Source organism: Haemaphysalis longicornis, unplaced genomic scaffold, assembly GCF_048455015.1.
Source record: "Haemaphysalis longicornis isolate Haplotype H1 unplaced genomic scaffold, Haemaphysalis longicornis Haplotype H1 scaffold_50, whole genome shotgun sequence".
Classification (NCBI taxonomy): domain Eukaryota; kingdom Metazoa; phylum Arthropoda; class Arachnida; order Ixodida; family Ixodidae; genus Haemaphysalis; species Haemaphysalis longicornis.
This window is the reverse complement of record NW_027526386.1, coordinates 1,106,373-1,129,609: the sequence shown is the minus strand read 5'-3', so window position 1 is coordinate 1,129,609 and position 23,237 is coordinate 1,106,373. Positions and strand designations below refer to the sequence as shown.

General features: G+C 45.9%; 1 long non-coding RNA gene across 1 annotated transcript in view; it reads right to left on the bottom strand.

Annotated features, from left to right (window-relative positions):
* LOC144140824 (uncharacterized) overlaps positions 1-23,237 on the bottom strand; it is a 161,312-nt gene that overhangs the window by 44,894 nt on the left and 93,181 nt on the right. The window contains exon 3 of the long non-coding RNA XR_013316361.1: positions 7,089-7,224. This is a non-coding gene — a long non-coding RNA (uncharacterized LOC144140824). The remainder of the gene's footprint in view (positions 1-7,088; positions 7,225-23,237) is intronic.

The window sequence follows — 23,237 nt, the reverse complement described above, 5'->3', positions numbered from 1 at the left end:
TTCTATAATGCGTGAAGTCTAAAGAATGATACATTGGTAAGACAGGAGGGGGATAGGAAGGAGCCTCCTTTTTTTCTGAAACGGGTCGTCGGACTGTTAATCCACACCTGCCTACACCAGAGTCACTCAATTTGTATTTGTCATGAACCTGTTCTATAACACAATTGGTAAGCTTTGTATGCAGCCTTTTTCATCCGTGTGCGAGTGCCAGCGTCTGTTTTAGGAAACTGGTCTGGCAGCCTTGCGCCCGCCAAAGCGCTGGCAAGCGGTCAGTATGGCGTGCTAAGTGCGGAAAGCACATGTAACGATACTGTTCCCGCCATTATTGCTTGTGCGTCTTAGTGCCTGCCACTGACGATACCAAAGGCCTACTGTGTCGTGGGCTTGCGCCGCGGTAACGAGGATACAACCGAAGCCACTTGCCTGCTTCGTTTAGGCAGGGCCGGGGGGCAGTGTTAGAAATAGAACAGGAACATACTGCGACAAAAAACGGGAGGCTTTCGCTCGATCTCCAAGTGTTTCCGTGTATGCAGGAAGCATTGGCCGCCACTCAGACCATCCATGCAGATGAATTCAAGGTGAACGGCGATGTCACTACATCGAAACAAACTGATTCTTAGGCCTAATACCATCCTGTGAAAGTAAGGCGGCCTGGCAGCCTTTCTCAGCAAGTCGGAGCGGTGATCGCGGGCTCTGACAAGAGAACCAGTAGTGCACTTGTCGAATAGTGCATAATTGTCGAAGGGCACGTTGCGCAACCCATAACAAACAACATTGTGCAGTATCTACATGGGTATTGTCGAAAGGGATTTGCTCGGTAGTCGTACATTTTCTGCTGCTCTCAGCTGTAATGTGTGGGAACGATGAATAAGGCGCTATACTTTCTTACTTATAAGGCGCTATACTTTCTTACTTGGTAATGCTTGCATTTAATTTACGCAAGAAAAAACAATAATTCCTTATTTATAGTTCAAGGAGGGGAGGGTGGCCGACAAGGCAACGAACAAAATGTACAATTTCGAAGAATATAATATTGATGGTTCCAGGACCTGTACTTCTCAGTGTACACATCAGTCATGTGTACTTGTAAGTCACGTACGTTTACCTGGCTTTGTTGAATTGGTACTTCCTTGTTTAAACCTGTGATAAAATATAATATAATTGTATTTGGCATTTTTATAGTTGCAGGGATATAAAATTGTTGCAGCCGGTAGACACGCGGAACATCACGACAATTCGCATTTTAATCCCGTCTTTTTAAAGCACTTTGGATCATTGAAAGTATGTACGAAGTCACCTACCTGAAACATTCTCGAGTTTTCGTTTTATAGCTGCCGTATTCTGCGCCTTTAGACGCTATTACTCGATTTATTATTCGCCAATTTTAGAGTGCACCTGCACGAAGAGTGTTTAAATCTATTCATAGTTTGTTTTTTATGGGTGAAGCCTCCTAGGGGCTCGGGCTATTGGCGTCTCCTGTAGTCGCCGTCCTTTCGGGAAGCCACCACACTAAAACTCCGGGGCATTCGTTTTTCGATGCCTCACGCAAGACCGTTGCACGTACTGGAAGAATACACCCAGACACTCGTTTTCTAAACGTCTCCGCAAGAACGTTCCGTGAGAAAAAACGCGTATGTAAAAGAACACACTAGGACACTCTTTCTCAACGTCTCACGCTAAAATACTTCGTGCTTCGAAGATACGATACTTTTACAACAAAAACTGTTACCCTCTACCCCCAAACGGTTCAATCCCTGTGGGTAAAAACGCCAGGTCGCCAAGAAAACACTTGAAAACTGCATTCTTGGCCCCTCCCAAGGTTTGGCGTTAGTGGAGGTTGTCCGAGATTTTTACCCCATATTTTAGGGCGCGATCCTACTAAACGCAGCCGTGTAGGTTGCGAACAGTGTAGAATTCTTAGGGCGAAGCACATTAGAAACTCGGGCTGCCGGCGTGTTCTCTCACCTTTGTAGTGACGGCACTGAAACACCGATACACTGCATTAAAAACACCAGACGTTTACAGCAAAGCTGTACACCACTGCCCCCAATGGTTCCACTACGTGGGCAAAACCACCAAGGCGCTAAATGCCTAAAACACCGAACGCTCAGCACCTAAATCACAATATAGACGATAAGGCGCCTGTGAGCAAGGGTACCCCCATAATACCACGTGTTCTTGGTAAATGATATGTTTGTAGATTATCTTTGAAGGCTGCGCAGGATTTAGTGAAACTAGCCGAACACAAGCGACAAGCCTGCCCAGACGACGACAAACATTTTATGTACTCCGTTTCGAATGTTCGTCTCCGATCCCGTTTCGAAATTGGTTTCAAACGCCAGGTTTTATCCTTAGCGAGCCGTGTGACAAGCTAGAAACTTACAACCTTTGAATAGTTTTTTACACTCCATGCTTCGCACCTCCCCAGGCGTAACGTTCGGAGCTCCCGCTTGTATATTGGGAATTATTTCTTCGTAAAGAAAAATGGAAATAATAAAAAAAACAGTGGCAAATCTTGCGCTCGGATGCACAGCTGGAAAATCGGAAGAGCTGGTGGCCACTGTGCCTTCGTTGGACACCCGGCTGTTGCACGTCATAATAATATCACAATTGCCACTTCACGATCACCATGAGTGACTGAATCGGCTCGTTTGCTAGGCAGGCTTTCACCTCTCTCAAATGTACTGTGCTTGCACCCGTTAGAACCCGCCACAACAAGATTCGCGAACTGGACGTCTGAACCACGAACTTGCTTCGGCCCTCCTCACTTCAGGCGTGAACGCACGTGACGTGGCAGGAACAGCAGCACGAAAGAACCTATGCGTATTTACATTATTTGTATTCGAAAGGCTGGAGATACTTATTACCTTTTTCCTGCAACTGATTACGATGATGCTCTGAATGTGTCTTGGCTCGTAACTACCAGCGGGGACAGCCACACATACATTATTCTCTATATGTTAACTGGATGTGCTGCATCATACTTGAGCCCTTTTCTTTACTTTTGTATCTTTGTCTTTTGGGATTAATGAGTTCGACCTTCTTCGTTTGTCCTACAAGACGTTTCCATCTTTCTTCTCGGTTATACTGCACGAATTGCGTCAGCCCGCTCGCTGGCACACAGGGTTCAGCGCAGGGTGCTCGCAGTTCACGTGAACCTGTTATACTCACCTTTTAACACGTTTAGGTCTCACGCGTCTTGCACAATTGTAACAGTTTTATGTTTTCCTGTGGGCAATTTTGGGAATTTTATGTAGCGGCTGGAGTGGCTCCTCAAATATCCTTAACACGGGCGTACAAAGCTCTATATTACAGTTTACAAAGCTCTAATCACGGCGTACAAATTGCAAAGCCCACGTGATGTTGTCCTACGAAGGCAGGTACAACAAGAAAAACTTTTGTTCTATCGCTCACAACGTGTTGGGTTAGCCCATCGTTAACAGACTCTTATTGTGGAGACGCGCATTCACATCTCCCATATCACAGACGCATTTATTTTAATTATGGACTCGTTACAGTGGCGGCAGCAGTCTTTATCGGACGAAAACGGCGAATTTTGCAAAACTGGGAACTTTAGGATTTCGCCTTAACGTACACATAATAAAAGCGCAGTTACGTATTCCAGATAAAAATAAGGGGGATGCTTAGACCTTTGGTATATTGTGATGGAAAAAGAAAGCCTATTTAGCCCCCTTTTTATGTGGTGTTAAACATTCTGCTGAACTTAGTGCCACACGGGCCCCCAATGGACCGCCTCTTCGCAGCATCCTTCGGCGCCCGTTGCGGGCTTTCCACATCATCACCAACGTGAAGTTCCAATATTTGGTTAGCTTCCGTTCGCGATGCGGCTCGTTTTGCACGTGGGGCAGTTGCCTACCTCGGCGGCGGCTGCGCCACCCTTTCTCCGATCCCTCCGCCGACCCAATCTGGCACCACAGTGGTGTTTCTGGCCACATCACCGGCCCACAAACAGCGCTTGAGTCTCACATTTTCTTTCAGTACTGTGTGCGATTCACGAACATTCGTTTGCATCACATGCTTTCAATAAAACATAGAGCTGAACGGATTTCGCCCTAATATAAATTTACTAAAGTAACGCAATCCAGACTAAAAATCGCGGACCGCGCATTATGCCTTCTCTGTTTGACGGGAACATCCACCAGTGTGCCACAAATATGAGAATGCCCATCTGTTTTCCACGTATTTTTATTCCACAAAGTGCAAGCGTGCAATAAGGCAGAACAATTTGTTTTAAATATTAGACTATCTCTACACTGTAAGGCACAGTGAAAGAGAGTTGAGAGCGTCTAGGACAGGACGACCGTATTCGTAGGTTCGAAAACAGTTATTCTGCCAGAACTGCGAGAGACTAAGCGTTTTCTGCTGTAGCGTGGCCCCGCAGCTTGTCACGTCATGTTGCTTGCGCTGCTCTGTGAGGGTCTGCGGCTGACCGATCGCCGCTGCTTGAGGTGTTGCTAGAAGTTTCCCCAAATATAGGATCGCAGTTGTGAGCAAAAACGTCGGGTGGGTTGCCAGTGATCTGGGTAAGTAGACTGTGTTGAAGCATGCAGAGCAAGTTCAAGAGAGGTGATTTTTGTAATACTGGTATACTAGGGCTTAAGGCCTTCAAGGGTCACGGTTCCTGGGGAAGTGTTGATGTCCAGGACGTAAGTAGACAATTCGACGTAAACGTTCGCGACTAACGATTGTGATGACGCCCCAATGCCCCCGAACTGGTCCGTAGCGCAAAAAACCTGCTCGACTGCTCGCCCCTCTGAATGAATAAATAGTGTGGTGTCTTGCAAAGCGTGCGGGTGGAGGCCGAGGGTTGTGGTAAAACACCAGTCGTGGCAATTACACGTAGTCTTTGGAAGGAATAGGGGGCATTGACTCGCCGAACAAATCCTCTTGGATACAGAGGTATGTACCCAAGACAATCTCGTTGATGAGGAAGGAAGGTCCATTGTGTACGTGCAACAAATTTTCTGGAGCATCAGGAGAAGGTGTGAACTAATGTTATGGAGCCGCCATGCGCATTGTCAAAAAATGTGAGGCGTCACAAAAATTCTTCCAGAGTTCATCTTACAGCGAGTGATACGGTGCTATTTGAAAAAAAATTGCATAGTTCGGAGAACATGTGTGACCTTAGCTGCCGGATGCGAACAAAGACGCCCCTTCAAGGACATATTGGCGAGGCACCCAGCTTAAGGCCGAGAATAAATATACAGTAGGTATCATGATATTAGGAAGAGGGCGAGATGTTATGGTAATTTCCGTCTTTTGGGGCATTAAAAATAGCAACTGTCATGCGCTGGTTATTTGCAGGTTACATCAGTAAAACACGAGATAGATGTACTAGCCCGGTATGGACCAAAAAATAGACAACCTATTCGTCCAAACACGTGAATTCCCCCGCCGTGCGCAAATCTTAATGCTGGCAGCCCAATTTAAAAACGGGGTCATACACGGCGCGTCAAATTAGGTGAAAATTGAATCTGTTATACCTGGTTTCTGTAAGGGACTCGATAAACTGCTTTATTTGAGGATGAATTGCTTCTGTAAAACTAGCCCATTAATATTCACTTCAGAGTTTGGTTTTGTTAAGCATAAAAAAACTGGAAGCCGTGTAATTTAATCACAAGGAATTTGTGTTGCAGTGCTTTGAAAACAAAAAAAAAGTTTTTTTGGATGTGTGAATTTACTTTTTCCGGGCTTTTGACACCATGAATCATGATCGGCATTTAATAATACTTGAACCAAAAAAATTCCGAAGGTTTATTTATTTTCCATCTTACTCCATCAATTATCCATATAGTGCCATACACAGTACCGTAACAAGCCAGGCCAGTGGTCGGGACGGTTTTGAAGGGAAGAGGAAGCAGGGTGCCTGAGCGACAGATGCTGAAGGTATTTTCGTAGTTCCGCGATCTGGACAACCTGGACTGGGTAAGAAAGATGGTGACATGTTGGTGAGGACGGCTCAGAGTGGGATGGGGGTGTTCTAATGTCTCTCCAGATTGCGGATTCTGAGACGTATTTCGCGGGCTGAGGGATGGAAGGGTCGACGAATGCCATAATAAGAACGGTGAGTGACCAGTTAGAGGAAAACTTTAACTAAGGTATTTGGGAGGACATGCAAAGTATGGGCCCGTCCAATTCTCCAAATATTAAGGAGCTAGAGATTCGCAGGTCATTTTGCGGAAAATGATTACGACGTGTCTAGAAGTTGCCTTTCGTATGCGTAATGAGAATTGTTGGTTAGGAGCCAGTTGGGAACATTCCAGCGACCTAAAATGTCTGGCCATTAGCTTTGCTCAGTAAAGACAAAATCTGCAATGCCATCTTGACAAAATGCCGTGCCAAGTGTCCAACATGCGACTATACATCCAGAGGCAAAACAAAGTTAATTAAAAAAAGCCATTCAGGCAGCTTTTTGTCAGCAATGTTACTTAAAACCAAGAGAGCTTATATATAACAATATAACAATAACAATTAGTCGAAATATGCGGATCGACACACTCAGAAAACCACGCGTCGAAATACCAAGTGTGAGAATGTAGTAATCACTCATAAATAGCAACTATGTTACGTCTGTAGAAACAAGATTTGGTACACTTCCATTGCAAACCCGGTTATGTGTAAAACAAAACCTTGCACAAATATTAAGCAACCCAAATACGAACAGAAAGAGAGCTTGATGGGTTTTTCACTTCCTGTCGAAGGTACGCATCTAAAATTGCCGAAGATAACTTCATCCCGACCATCTGTACAATGCAGCCTATTGATTAGAGGTGAAGTACCAAAATATCGGTATCGGTAAGTATCGGTACCCTGCAATAGGGCTAGATTGCATGGGGAACAACACTCTAAAATTATTGTGCCAAGATTTGGTAGCTGCCCCAGATGCAAAAAAAGCTCTACCCCGGGAAACAGTACAGGTACGTACTGACCGCGAAGAGACGTCGGAAGACCGCGTTCTGACTGCGAAGAGACGTCGGAAGAGTTTGGGCATACGTCTTCACAGTTCAGTTTCCAGGTCAGGTGTATATTAGAAGTTGCTAAAAAAACTTCGCAAAGCTGTAACTTACCGGCATAAGACACTTCATATGTGGCGTCCAATTTCCGTTGTAGTGCCAAACTTGTTTGTTGTCATTAGTTCCGAAGAGGACGGACACATCAGTTTTGGAACCAGAACCGCCGGAGCTTCTGACATAAACCCTTCCGCTATCATGCCAAACATGTAAAAAAAAGGGGGCAGTAAAATAGTAGATACATTTCCTTTATAAGTAAGGCATAGTAAATTTGCCAGGTCTAAAATGAGGCCCCAATTAAAGAAAACTCAAGTTCTTGACACGATTAGAGCTTTGTGCAAAAGAAACCTAACAATAATATTCGTAGCTGTGCTCATGCGCAACCGATTCAAAATCTTAAAAACCTATTCAATGAAAATACCTTACATATTGATTCAAAACACATCCGTACATGAAAAAATAAGGAGTACAAAAGATCTGAACGCTTTTGCGTGGAATTTTGCTGGCGGTAAGGTGGTCCACACGCTCTTTATTTAACTATTGCAAAAACCAGCGGCAAGCACACGCAGGACAAGAGAAGGAGGGACACAAACACAACGCTGGAACAGTATGCAACAGTATGAACCAACAAGCCCAGCATTTTACTCTCTTGAACTTTTATTTAACTAAACCAACTACTTCTCTGTTATTTGGACAGCAGCCCCATAGCTTGTTGATGTATATTGCAGTAAGCCCCCGCTTAATCGGCAAGCTAAACACAGGGTTACCAAATTTGAATTTTAAGATGTTTTATAAAGATTGATGCCAGAGTAAATAGTGACTCGGTAGTTAAAATATTTGAGGATCTCGTGTCCGGTACCTGCACACAAAATAGATAGAAATCCGGTGAACCCAATGCCCGACAATATCACTTGGAGTAGCAAGTCGCCGCACAATATACCAAAAATGAAACTTGAAAGCACGGAGTGACGCAAGCTATATCAGTAAAACTCGTGCAGACCAATTTTCAGAGTTGAGTCTAAAAGCTGTTTCAACCTTCCAATTTATGTAAATCTCCAGAGAAAATTACCAGGATACATTCGATGCTGCCACGATGCTGCCACGATGCTCCACGATGCTGCCACTTAAGGGGCTCGGCCTGTCGTTGTCTGCTGTAGTCGTTGTTTCATGAAGTCACGGTACTAATACACCAGGACACTCGTCTTCCAACGCCTCACCCCAGAACGTGAAGCGTAATAAAAGAACGCGCGCCGTTTTCCAACGCCTCGGGCTAGAACACTTCGTGCATCAAAGACGCTAGACTTTCACCGCACGCTGTGCACCTATACTCCCAAATGGTTGCATCCCGGAAGAAAAAAAAAAGGCCTTGGACCCAATGTCTAAGACGCAGAACGCTCAGCATCGAAACGCAATGATGGACGATAAGGCACCTTGAAAAATTGGACCCCTCCCCCATGTGTACCTGGTAAAAATTTTGTTTGCATAGTGTCTGAATGACTGCCAGGATTTTGTGACACTATTCAAGTGCAGGCAATGAGCCCGCCGAGACGACCAGGAACAAGGAAAATTGCATATTCTCCGTTTCAAAATTACGTCTCGAATTGCATCTCGAATTCGGTTAAAAATCACAGGTTTTATGTTATCGGCCATGTGTTAGGCGAGAGACTTACAATGCTTGAATACACGTATAACCTGCACGGTTTGCTCATCTCCAGCTTTCATGTTAGGGTAGATGGCCCGGTATTTTAATTGGAAGTGCGGGCAAGCGCAATCAGAAACCTCGGATAGTGCCCTAATAAGATATACTGCCAGAGCAGGAGCTCACCTCAGATGTACCTAGTGCAAAGCATTGTGACCCTCTTTTTGTGGTCTTCTATTCAAACATTTGCGCCTTCTACAATTTCCGAAACTAGGAATATACCGCTACTTGTAATTAGGTTAAAAGAGAAGCGCAACATAATCCTATGAATAGTACAGTTCAAATATTACATTATATTACCGAATGCGTCTGCAAAGTAGAACGCCATGTTTGAAGACTGTGGAGAGATGAGCGCGCTGCGATAATACTGTTGCATTCGAGGAAGTGTATTTGCGGCTGCTACCTCGCCTTGAGCTAATCTCTCGTTACTCTTGTCCTAAGCTTCACATCTTACTCTACGAACTAACGTCATACGCGTTAAGGTTAGCAAGACAGTTCCCCCAGTCACATGGAGTATGTAATCTAAGCCGTCAGTATCTTTGAATTCACGTGCCTGATAATTTCATACTTCTCGTACACAAGCGCGCATTATATCGCAGTGCTTAGCATACACCATGAAGTTATTAAAATTAAGGTACTTGAAAACTGCATCAAGATAGTTACATAAAACCAAAACACAAACATGGCCGCATTGAAATCTTGTCGAAACAAATTGTTTTTCACCGCAATTTTAATGTACCCTGTTCTCCTGTTACCCTCCTTTCCTTAGCTCTCTTTAGTTCTCCTTTTAAATAAAACTGGACTTTTAGGATATTCCATGAAACGCTGTACGAAACTGTCCATAAGACTGAAATTAGGAGAATACATAAAAATTTGTGTGTACCGACCTACACAGGTATGGACAAAATTGTTTTCCTTTAGTACAGCCCAAAAATAATTAACATATTTAAGGATACAAAGCACAATAAAGAATCTGACATCACTGCAGCAAAGTTGAAGCTCAGGTACACATATGAGCATAACTTTCATAACCTGTAATATATAGGACTTTTTCTGTGAGCAAGGTCAAATATTTTGATTTATTGGTTCCTTCATTGGACTACCGCAGATGAATAAAAAGTTATGCATTCTCCCAAACAAAGGTTAGAAAGCAAAAAATGAGCACTGAATACAGCACGCAAGTAAACCAGTCCAAGACTAACAAAATAGTCGTCCCTTTTACAATATTGTCACGATGCTAAAGACGATGCAGATGCCTTCAAGGAAAACACGTTTATTGGAGCGAACTTGTGCTCTCCTAACAACTCAAAGAATAGAGGTGGTGAGGCACGAGTCAGCAAAGTGATGTACGCGAGCGAGCGTCGGCGATCGGAATACCCCGGCATCTTCTCTGCCGGCTGTTATCTTTCGGTGTGAGTGTTTCACGAACCGTCGATTTACATCTAGAATATTGTAGATCAAAGAACATCATTCGAGGCTAGTGAATTTTAAGCGAGTCGCTCTCCGTATCAGACTGAGATAACCCATGGGGAATAAAAATAAAGAATTAAAGATGCACTTAGCTTGGGACACAGAGAACACAGCCGGGCGCAGCCGGGCATAAAAACGAAACACAAACAAACAAACCCAATGCCTAGTTCGCAGCTCTACTCCCCCTGTAAGAGTGCATCGACCCGATGCACAAGTAAAACGACAGTCCGAAGAAAAACAACTAAAAAGTCCGTCATCTTGTTCAATAAGGTTTGAGAAGAACCACGTGGACAACTTCGGGTCGCATGCGCCGTCGTGATGGGCCGGAATGAACATCGGGGATCATTTCGCAGGTACGTTGGCCAACACGTTGTAGAATCCGGTGTGGTCCGAAATACCATCGCAGAAGCTTTTCACTGAGTACGCGTCATTGGATGGGAGTCCAAACCCACACATGATCCCCTGGGTGTTACTCGGCGTCTTGGCGTGGAAGGGTGTAGCGGCCGACATCCACCAGCTGCTAGTCCATTTTACGAACTCGAGCGAGCTGGCGGGCCACCTCCTCACTCTTAAGGTATCCTTGGACGTCGGCGTTGAGATCATCGTCTTATATGTGTGAAAACATGTCATCAAGCATCGTAGTCAGCCGTCATCCGTTGACACATTCGAACAGTATCATCTGCGTAGTTTCTTGGATAGCTGTGTTGCACGCAAACGTGACATCTGGGGGCACTTCCTACACGGTCTTATGTTCAATGTAGACGTACAAGGACAGAATACCCGCAATCGTCTTGTTCAAATGTTCCGTTACTCCGCTCGTTTGCGGGCGGTACGCCGATGTTCTCCGGTGATCCGTGGTTCTGTAGCATAAGTATTTGCATCAGCTCCGCAGTGAAGGCCGCTCCGCGGTCCATGATTAGGACTTCAAGGGCGCCGTATCGCAGCACAAGTTGGTTTATGAAAAACTTCGCGAATTCTTGTGCAGTCCCCCTCGGAAGCGCGGCGGTCTCAGCATACCTCGACAAGTATACTGTCGCTACGACGAGTCACTTGTTCACGCATTGTGGCGTAGGAAACAGTCCCACAAGGTGCGGCGGGTTCTATCGGCGGGTTCCGTCGGCGGTTTTTTCGTCTCTGCCAGTCACGGCAGCTCCGGACGGAGTGGGTGACGTCGGGTGTGTAAGGCGGGGCCAGTAGTATTTTGTATGGATCTTTCCAAATTTGCCAGCTCTGCCGAAATGTCCGGAAGATGGGTCGTCGTGGCACGCTTCCAAAATTTAGTCACGAATATCTGCCGGGATGACAAGACGATAATTCGTTCTTGTGCAGGGGATGAAATTCTTCTTCACGAGGATGGAGTTTTTCAGGCTGAATACAGGTAAGTTGCGTTTGAAGGCCCTGAGAACGGTGGCGTAGCGTCCCTGGAGGCAGTCGATCATGATTCTTAGATTGCGGTCGGCACGCTGCTGGGTGGCCAGGTAGCTCTGAGGCACGACTGCGAAGAACGCGCTGTCTTCATCGGAGTCTTGTGGTGGTGGGCCTACGGGGGCGCGCGACAGGCAGTCGGCGTCGGAGGGTTTCCGGCCGGCTTTATAGATGATTGTAACATCAAACTCTTGCAGGGCAAGCTCCACCGCCCAAGAAGCCAAAATGGGTCCTTGAAATTTGAGAGCCAACACAGCGCATGGTGGTCTGTCACAATCTTGAACGGTCTCCCATACCCACAAGGGCGAAATTTGAAATAGTTCGTATGATAGCCAAGCACTATTTCTAGGAGGCAGAGTGGTTTTCCTCCTCCTTCACTGACCACGGCTGGCATAAGGGATTACCTTTTCGCAACCGCTTTGCTTTTGGATGAGGAGGGCACCCACATCTATATCACTGGCGTCCATGTGTATTTCGGTTTCGGCGTTTTCGTCGAAATGAGCGAGAACGGGCGGGTTTCGCAGGCGTTGTTGCAGCTCGCAGCTTGTTTTTGCTTGAGCGTTTTCCCAGCTGAAAGGGGCTTTTGTCGTCAAGCGAGTGAGTGCTTCTGCAATGCGTGCTGAGTTTGCGATGAAGCGCTGGTGGGAGACGGATAACATCTTTATTGTTGGAAGAAGTTGCGTGGGCTATTCCGGAGTTGAAGTCCTCAGTCCAGGATAGCAGCACAGTGTCGGGGGTTTGGTTCTGGCGTCATGGAGTGATCGGAGGAAAAAGTTATGGACTTGGCCTGTAGATGAATTATTGCACCGTTGTCCGTCAAAGACTCCATTTCAAGAATTATGTCGTGGGAGAAGAGTAGCAAAATGCCGAACACGGCAGGGTACGTAGTGCCGTTATGGTAACGCGCGATGCGCACATTCCACTTGGCGTAACGAGGTGGCCTCCTGCTGTGCGTATGTGCGGGCCGTCCCACCTCGTCATAACTTTCTCTCCTGCTGTGCGTATGTGCGGGCCGTCCCACCTCGTCATAACTTTCTTCCACTTAGACGCAAATGGTCCGCTCAAGACGGAGTAGTCGGCTCCCGTGTTAATGATGGCGACAACTTCAAAGCCTTCGATGGACAGCTGAACGTCGCACGCTGCCTTCTTCGAGTTCAGGTGCGTCGTTGCGCCGTATCTCGGCTTGTGCTTGTTGAAGGTCTGGCACTGTGTGTCGTTATCTTCGTCGTATTCTCATCGGCATGTTCCTCGTGTTTGGGAGTCACGTCAGGCTTTGATTGGGTCGCCGGGGTCAGGGCATGTCGGGAATCTTGGTCTTCAGCAGGTCGCTGCGTCGTTGGAGGGTTCCCATTTTTTCGCCGTTGTGCAACTTTACTTCGGGACGTTGCCGCTTTTAGTTTCCCGGGAACCTTTCATGTGAGAAATCCGTATTGCTACGGCAGCTCGGCGATTGGTATGACTAAGGCGATGGCGCATAGTTGAAACGAGCTTGGCCACGGCTGGTTTGAGATAGGTAGACGTCGATCTCTCCACGTCGTTGCCCTGAGAACGGGTGAGGTGCGTCGACGGAGAAACCACGCAGTCCGAGTCTCTTGTATGGGCAACGATGACAGATGTGATAGGCCTCGCCCCAGTGGCAGCACAGCGGACGATTATTGGCGGTTCACCAAACGTTGGTCTTCCTGGATGTCCTCGTTTTGGTGTCCGGACGGCGGCATGGTGGACGGTGGTGACAGTGGACGGCGGTACCGCGTAGCTTCATGACGACGGGTTAAAGCAGGGCGGGGTCGACGAACAGCCGCAGAGTTGATCATAGCCAGCGGCTCGCGGGTTGCTTCGGATAGTATACAAGTTACCAAAGCGTGTTGGACTTCTTCACAGATCACGTAACTGAGCAAAGCTACTTGAGGTTTTGGCGTCGTCGGGAAACATTTCTGCAGCTCCTCTCTCACCACTGCACGAATGGTGTCACGTAGTGTGTCGGAGTTAATAGCACCGCCACCAATAGTCTCCGAAACCAGCACATTGAGTTGGCGGTTGACTGACTCGTTCGTATTTTAAGCGTCTTCTCCAACGCGGCTGCCTCAGACAAATATTCGGACAAAGTCTTGGAGGAGGTTGCAGCCAATATATGCGAAAAGCTCTTGCTCAAACCCTCGCATCAGAAACTTTAGTTTCTTTTCTTCCCTCATTTCTAGGTCTGCACGGAGAAAAAGTCGCTTCAGCTCCTCAACGAACACGAGCACGCTTTCACTGGGATACTGCGTGCGTGTCTGAAGCAGCTGTTCGGCACGTTCCTTGCGTACCAGAGTCGTGAACATTTTTTAGAGCTCGGTCTTGAATAACTGTCAGGTTGTCGGCGTGCGTTCGTGGTTCTCGGACGAAATCCGTGCGCAGTCTTCAAGGTAGAAAAGCACTTGCCTCAGTGTTTCGTCGTCATTCCATAGGATAAATGTTCGGACCCTCTCAAAATGCTCCAGCCATTCCTCAGGATCTTCCGTAGGTGATCCATGAAATTATGGTGGTTTCAGGGGTTGCTGCAGAACTACAGGAGGGCTCGATGCGTTGGTCATCGTGCATGCGTTGTTTATGGCACCAGCCGCGATGTCTTCCGCCTTCAATTTATGTGCAAACTACGGCTTTAGGACTTGTTGACGGCGGATGGCAAGGTTGGCCTTGCACGACTTGAAGAGGGTTTAGGGTGCATGTACCTACCACCTTCACCAGAGGCCACGATGCCAAAGACGGCGCAGTTGTCTTCAAGGAAAACAAATTTATTGGAGCGAACGCGTGCTCCCCTAACAACGCAAACAATACACAGTGGGCTTTTATCTTTCGGCGCGAGTGTTTCTCGAACCGCCGATTACATCTAGAACATTATAGATCGAAGAAGATTATTCGAGGCTGGTAACGTTAGGGCGGAACGTTCGGCGTATCAGAATGAGATAATCCGTGCGAATAACACAGATAACACAGCCGGGCTCGGCCGGGCAGTAAAAACAAAGCATAAACAATCAAACCGAATAACTAGTTCGTGGCATTATTTACAAAATTGCATTGTAGATTTATTATATTAAATCCCCAACATCAACCTAGTGGCGTATTGAGTAGAAATGCGTCAGGTACTCTTCCTTGTGTCCGTGTGTAAACCGCGCTGTCTTCTCGTAATCATGTTAAACCAACACGCCCAGATAGCCACGTTAGTGCATTTCATCTGGTTACCGTTCATATTTTTGTTCTAGCGTTCATTCATGGTTCTCCCTGAAATACGATTAATTGTTTCAGATCAGTAATTCGCGTTATAACAGACTATATACTCCGAAATAGTTTTAAGAACTCATTAACAGTGGCAAAATCGTCGTTTGGTGTAAGCAGAAGCTCCTGGTATATGCTGATGGTGTGGCTTTGCGGGAAAGGTAGATCAATTTTTAGTTAACTTGATATTGTGTAATCGACAGCACTAGCATGGAATCGTTGTATGTGAGCGGAAGGGGTTTCCTAAACGTTCCCAGAATGCTGCAAGCTAAGTTGATGTGCTCTGCATGGGAGGGGATTTGTCATCTTTTTAAAAAAACATCTGATGCCCCTTCGACACAGAAGCCACACGTCATGGTAGACAGGTGAAATGTTAAAAAAGAAAGGATTTCGCAAGAATTCACCAAAGGGCTCAGTAAACCTGCTGCGAACGAAGCTTGACAGTCTCCAAGTTCCCTCAACTTGGAAACTGTCAAATCCGTCACAGTGATTCCACAAAAGAGCAGTGGCGCAGTCTAGTGAATATTTTGAATATAGGCCTGGTGCCGTCACTGAAAGTAGTGAAGAGAGGGTATCCTCTAATTTGTCGTAAAAAGCGGCAATTCACAAGGCTTATGGGTTTCAATGTTATTTTGTACTAATTGGTGACCTAGCACAGCAAGCCTCAACGCAACCACGACGTGCAAAGATCTGCCCCAACACTTCTAACGCGCGAAACATGTGCCTGTGTGGCCAAATGGGTTTAGTGTTGGGTTTGACAATGGCGTTGACAGAGGAAGCAGTAATCTTTTCGAATCCCATATTTGAATAAGTAGCGCGTTACGTTACATGTTAGTAAGGTGGCTAGACACTGGGGCCTTGAACGAGCTACAAAAAGACCGGCTTCTAAAGTGCTCCAAACCTAAAAATATAGGGAGAAATTGCAACACACCGGTACACGGAATAAGGAACGAAAACGCATCCACAAGAACCATGCATCTGGGGACCCCAACTGAGGCAATAGACCAAGAAGACGCAATATGGAGTTCAAAAAAATTCAGTTGTTAAAATTATCGTGTTTTATTCGTTTAATGTACACAACCTGTATCCATGATTTAGGCATATTAATTACAAGACACGTTCAGGAACCGCTCGTGATTTCTAACCTAAAATATTCCACTATTTGGATCCTTTGTACTGTACGTTTCATTCACGCTAGCTGCCTAGAACTCCAATGCATGAAGAATTCCATTTATACGAATTCGATTATGCTCCGCCGAGGACAAAGCGGATGAAACGTCACCGCGACTAGGTTCTCTTAGAAAAACACACCCAACGTCTTGAAACGTTGATGAGTCACCTATTCACTGGAAAAAAGAAATGAGTATTATGGTAAAATTACGTAAAACTAATGTATATCTCCTATGCTGATCGCTTTAAAAACGTATTCTTTACGAACGGAGTCAATTTGGACACGAGTTAGCGTTGTGTGTTGTCGTGGCTGGTTGGAGCGTCATGTTTTCACATCAGAAGTGCGGATGCTATCGTCACCATGCCGACGGGGAGGAGGCGTACAATGCACAATCCCGCATGTATGCTCAGAAAACGTGCGTAAATTGAATACGAGTCGCCTCATTAGTTCGGAAGAAGAAAGGAAACCTTCGTTTACAATCACCTGTCAGAGCGTAAAGTGCTAGGCGTCACCTTGAAGCCATAAGGCAAGCTAAAATCACCTGCTCTTTCAAACTTCAAATTGCTGAGATGCACTATTGCTTCCTAGTAGCTACCCTCTGTTGTTGTTCTTCCCTTTCAGAAGTTCAAACTTCATGAGTCTTAACCATTGTGGGTTCTACTTGATGTTCGAAATACTAATGGGTTCATAGCATTCCAGTAGCAAACTGTGTTTCTTGCAGGTATAGGGCTCCTGCGCTGTAGTTTTGGTCGCATACAGAGCCCCCTCGTGTACGACGTGTCTAGGTAGTACAAAAGCAGACGGCCGTCGCCGCTCTCTACTAGTTTTCAATTTCAAGGCAGAGGAAACTTGACTCCACATAAATAATGGCGTTGTGGTGCTATTGTTTGACTGCATATAAATGGAATAGTCCTTACAGTAGTTGCAAAGGGTAAAGAAAATATTATTAGCTTCAAGAAGCCCAATTATCGGCTTTCTTTACAGCGAGCTGTTGCGGATCCTGCAACATGGGTCATTATCGCCAGGCTGGGTGGTCTAGCTTCCTGTTAATAATTATCGTTCTTTCTTCTTGTATACGGTCTACAGAGAAAATATTACAGGTATCATAAGCACAGAGCGCTGCTCTCCTATAGTATGAGGTACCTGCCAACGTTGCTTTATCAAAAAAATGCAAGCGGACGCGAGAAGCACAGCCAGCTCAGCTGACACAACCGGCACGGCACTGCCTTGAAAATGACTGAAAATTCCGGTCCCAATAAACACAAGTCATCTTGAAGAAGTCTTCAAACAGCTTGAAACAGCTACAATCGCCTACATCTACGCGAAGACATCTTGCAGACGTTTTCTGCTAGCAGTTTTGATAAGTTTAATTGTAAACATGCAAAAGATGTCTTGCTGAGAGCAACACGATTATTTGCTACTCCAAAAGGTTTTAAAAACGTCGCTTCAGCCAGGTTTATTCGGAGACATTGTAAAGAAGTGTTACCGATGCCTATTTGTTTCTTACGTGTCTTGACACTTCAAAAACCACTCATTATAAATTTACTAGAAATCCTTTCCTTGACATTTGCACTTAAATACGCTGAATGTCACTTTTCAAAACAAATTTAAGCACACACTCATGCTTCTAAATTAAAATATTGCGACGTGAAACTTCAGAAAGAAATCACCTACATTTTCAATCCCAAACTATTTTGTTCAAAAACATTCAAGCCATATTCCTTCTTCGTGATTCGTTTTACTCGCCGTGGATCTTCAAATCTGCCGCTTTAATGAAATTACTGCAGCTATTTTCTAGGTTTAGGCCTTGATTGTTGAATATTTTGCTGCTAAAACCACTCTACTTTATTTTTGCGCTATCTCTGGTCAACCTCGCAATTGATAAATTACACCGTATGCGGTACCGAGAGAGCTGGACATGGAGGCTAGGGCATTCTGGTGGCATGGATAGGCGAATGGGAGTTATTTCAAGGAAAGGATTTATTTGAACATTATACAACACGATTGACCACGCCGGAAGCGGGAACAAATGAAGCACAAACAAGCAAGCGTGTCTCAGACCTCGCATGGGCCTGGAGCTGCATCGGCGTAACGGCACTGAAGGTGGCGCTAGTGATCACCAAATGACTACGGCAAAAGTGCCTGCTCGCACCCCGCCCCGCTTTGGTTGACCACGGCTCGCGGGCAGTGATATGCGCACATTATCCACAATGGACACAACACTCATACACGCGGGGGAAACACTGCCGCACGCTTCACTCGGGCGCAAAGTCATCTAGGTGGCTAGACAGCCAATAAGCGCATTGTGCCCGTTGAAGCTGCACTGCAGAGGTGAGTCTACTTTGGGCCGGCTTCCTTGCACTGGCAGTTTTATGCACACTGAAGCGTGGTAAGGGCCTTAGCCTTGGCGTCGAGGTTTGTGAAAGGCGTGCCAGTTGTCCTCCGACAGGAGGTTGCCGACACCCTCTCAAATGAAAGTGCGTAAGGCATACACTATGCCACAAGTGCTACGCCGGCACTCCTTGATCGTTTTGTAGCAAAATGCTGAATGGTCCATGCTGCTGCCAAACTTTCGAGCTTGGGCTTTGTCCAGCTGAAGTACATCGATGCCACTCACGCAGTGGTCAGCCAGGGGCAGCACAAGTTCTCCTTGGTCTCTCCTGGTACCACAGACGGCTGGAGTTGCGCTTTGGCTGTTGCACAGGCTGTGGCTGGTTGCCGTTGTTGACGGGCTTGGAACCTGTAGGCGGCTGGCTCATGAGCGTTTTTCACATTTTGTGGCCATAGATAAAGATTTCGGCATGCTGGGCTTGCTGTTGTCTGGGCCGAAAGTAGTTGACAGGTGGTTCACCGATGGTATGAACTCTTTCTGGCTCTTTAAGAAATTCTGTATGCGCGTTACTTCCTTTGTCAGAACTGGCCGAACAGAACTCGGTTTCGCCACCCAACCGCGTCAAGCGTATGGAATCTGGAGCCTAAGAAGGAAGCGGAGGGGGCCACAGATGCCGTACTGTTTTAATTGAAGCTCCTGGTCTTTACTCATTTTATATTCGCACAGAAGCTGTGGAATTAGCGGTTGCTCTGCTGCGCTGAGCAAAGCATGGAGGATGGCTTTGATTGTAGGTCATTACATTCTTCCTTGAAAGCCATAGTTCACTTGGGTCACTGTTTTCAGGAACTCCTTGCCTTCTGCATCGTATCGGTATGAGCTCCAACTGTAGGGCAACGCGCTAGCAGGTAAATGCAGTGCTTCATAGCAGTGATATGGTCAAGATCATGACTGTGGGGAGGAAAAACAGCTCTGTGTTCGGCCAATGTACCATTTATAACTGCGAGCTGGCTAGGAGTGGACTGGCTGTGAAGCGGGATGATGAAATATCAGGATTATGGCGCTGGAACACCGCGTCGGAGGCAATGGTGCATTCGACAGGGGCACTTCTTGAAGGCAACGTTTGGGTTACTAACACTTGCCATTGCGGCTCCTCTGGCAAAGGCTACAGATCATGTTACAGGCCGTCTTTGGCACTGTGTCTGGCAAGGCTAAGTACCACGGCTGTGTCTAACGTAAAAGGCGCAGCGGCGGACGAAGCAGAAGCACTCGCTTCAACCTGGGGGCTAGCTTCACGCGGTTGCCAAATGTCGGCTTCCAGTCGCTGAATGAGCTCTTGGAAACCAGCGGTGTCCAGCTGTCGCCGTGCAAATTCTTCCCGTATGAGGTCTATGCCTAGGCGAGACATTGTCACTCAGACGAGCCGCTCCCACACAATTCCCAGCACGATATTTTGCCGAGACGGCTGCACACAGGCGGTCACATACACAACACAATCTTGCTGGAGCGTCCGCCAGCAAGCAAGCGCCGACGCGCACGAGGAGGCGAGCTAGTGAACCGCGCAAAACGATTGGGCGAAGAAGACAAAATAGCGCAATGGCTGTCGAACTGGTCCAACGGCGAAGGCCGGCTTAGTTACCGCGTTGTCGTACTTGCGCAGCTGCGTGGTTGCAATGAGGCTTGGGCGTCGACTGCGCAAGATGTGCTGGCTGGGCATGAAGGCTGGAGCATTGAAGAGGCATGGCGAGGCGAATCAGACTGCAATGTTTTGTTCGACTGTGCAACAGTGAACTACGTCATACTACCTGAAATAACGAGCGCGTTCCAGACCGCGTTTGGGCCTGGAGCTGAGCCGGCATAATGGCACTAAAGTTGGCGCTAGTGATTAGCTAGTCGTTATGGCATAAGCTCGCACTCACAATGCACACATCAAGCAGCATCTTCTGGAGCTACAAAAGTGAACAGCTGGGTCACCCAACTGAGAAATTTTGGGATAATAAAGGTATTGTCTGCCAAAACGGCTCGTAGCGTTGAGCGAAGCAAACGACCCTATTCCAGCTTTCTGGAAAATACCTCGCTGTTTCCTTGCTCCACACTGTGCCGAAGCTAGGCAGAGTGCCCAAAAATGCATGTGCAAAGTACCGAAGACCTAAAGAAGCATTTACACAGGCGCAAGTGTAATTGATCTAATCCAAAACTTCTAGAATCGAACCACCGCAAACTTCAAAAAGCGCACGCTGGCTGGTCACTCGAAAAAAGGATAAGAAGCATTTAAAATTGCACGTAAATAAGTAAGTTATTGTATTGAATAAAAACGTGGCTTTAAAAAAGTTTTTTGGTTTTTGTTATGTGAAAATATTTTTATCTTAATTTATTCGTTTGGGGTAGTAGTTTCCAGCACCACCAGGTGTTTCTGTGTCGCTTCAATTCAAACACAACAACCATTGGTGGTGTTGGTCGTACGAATGAGTTTCTTTTTCGTTTGTAAGGTTATTTGCGCAAACAAATACTTTTCAGAGAGTAAATAGGTAAATGGTGTTTTATATGCATCTTCAAAATACCTTGCTGAAGCCTTTATATGTGTGAAAGCTGCCGCGGTTCCCGAAGCGTCTGGAAACGACTCGACACGAACAAAGGTGAGTAGTAGTGCGATAAATAGTAGTTTCTTGCGCTCGTCGTTAATGAGCCATCACTGCACAGTACCGTAGTTTGGCGAACTCTGCACGCAGCACACGCCGGTACCCAGCGCCACAATTTGTGAAGACGTACACGCTTGGGCTTGCAAACTTTTGACATTACCTTTCTCGTTAAAGGAATATGTTGAAACGGTACATTACAACGAATGCACAGGCTAACAGCCGAGCTCGCGTTCAGCCTTTATAGACTAGTCTTGCGCAAAACTTTGAGACCTAAATTTCAGTGATGTCTAAGCACAACGATTGAGTGTAACGTAAATACGCTATAAGGCAAAGGGGGGGGGGGCAAGCAACTGAATTTTTTTGGCGCGTTTCATGCTGTAACCCCGTTTATTTGTTCTTCGTTCACATTCTCAGATTACTTATGACGCACTGATCGAGAAGAAATAAAGGTAAACGAAAACGTCTCAGTCAGGCTACGTTGACCAGACGGTAGTATTGTCTTCCAGGCTCCACTTATTGTCTGTTGTGACTGCCCCCAAGATGACACTAACGAAAAAGACCGAGACGTTTGTAGTAGATCCGCAAGTGCGCAATGTTTTTCAGAGATTCCGGAAAATAGCCAGCAGATAACACACGCGTGACTACAGAGACTGAATAAGAAATTGTTTGTAAGGTCCATTTGACGTGATAAAATCGTCATAGGCCAATGCGCTTAAGAGCACAGTTTAGCGTATGGAGATTACAAATACGAGACAGTTGTTGCGCATTACGGTGCGTCCGCAAACTAAAACTTAACAATTCAATAATCGTAGTCACACAACTCGAAAGACAACAATGGAAATAATGGAGTCATTGTTGTTGCTCCAAACACAAATTGTTGGGGCTAATGCACCATCTGTTTCCAAAAACCCCCATGAAATTCATGTTCCGCAATTTTGTAATCAGGACCAAAAATAAAGCTGGAGAAGGGCCAATTAATAACAATTCGCATTGGCGCTAGGCGTTACCATATCTCCATACTGCATTTATTGTTGATGTGATCATTTGTTTAGAGATATTCATGATGGGCATATTTCGCGAATGTCTGTCTGAGATAAAAATGAAGCCGGCTCTTTAAGAAGCACATTTTTAAGAAGGCCCTTTAAGAAGGCTCTTTAAGAAGCACTGCACATTTGCTTTACTGCTTGTTCAATTTTTGTTGTCTCCTGTCACATAAAACAGTATGACGAAAGGTGAATGGCACATTAGCTAGCTGCAAACGTGTGTTTATGAACAAAGTTTGCAATGGTATTGCTAGTTTCTCACATACTTTAGTTTTCTTTGGCTAATACATTTGAGCTATGAATAGTACCAGACCTACCCAACATATTGTGTGCATATTCAAGGCACTTCCCTAGAGTTTTATTCATTCTAAGCCTTTCACTGTAGCAGGTTTGAGATATTTGAACACTATAAGCTCTTTCAAGGGCAAAGGCTGGTAAGCGCTTTTCACTTTTTTGTCCTAGTGCAGTGAGATATTTTCATGTTAGAGTAGTAAAACCGCTCTGCCTCCTTGTTTACCACGAGATAACAAGTTTTGCTTACCTTAATTTTCAAATTGCCACAGTGTTTAAGTTGGGTGCAATTCATTATCTCGTATTTTTGACGGCTCCTAGCTGGTGCCTTCAGGGTGTCTTTTCAAGACCTGGATGTGCGCAAAGCTGCCAAGGAGGTGTCGCTGATCTACGTTTCCATGTGTGAGTAGGCCAAGTCACGCTTGCACGTGGTCGATTACAACGGTTCTCATTTACAGCAAATAACCACTTTTTGTGTACAGCTGATGTTACAATTGGTATTTTCCTTGCAGACCCACGATGTGTTCACAGTGCAATTACCACTTATGCTGGATGCATCAGGTTTTGGCAGGATGTGGTATGCTATTTGTGTGGACTAAATGAGAGAGAAGCTGTGAAATTTATGCTTGCTGCCCTTCGTGCTACCGCTTTGCATCGCTGCCCTTGTGTCTAGTTTTCTTGTCTTCAGGGTTCACCTAGGAATATTTATAAACGTTCATTGGTTTGTCCTAGGTTGTTATATCTACTCGAGAGTGGTTTAAAGTGGCGTCAAAATGATGTTAGGGCAGAAGATGACAATGGCTTCAATTTCAGCTTTGTACCTGGGAGATCAAGTAGTGGCTGTTTAGCCAGCTACAGGGCATTTCGACAGGCTTGCCAATCTA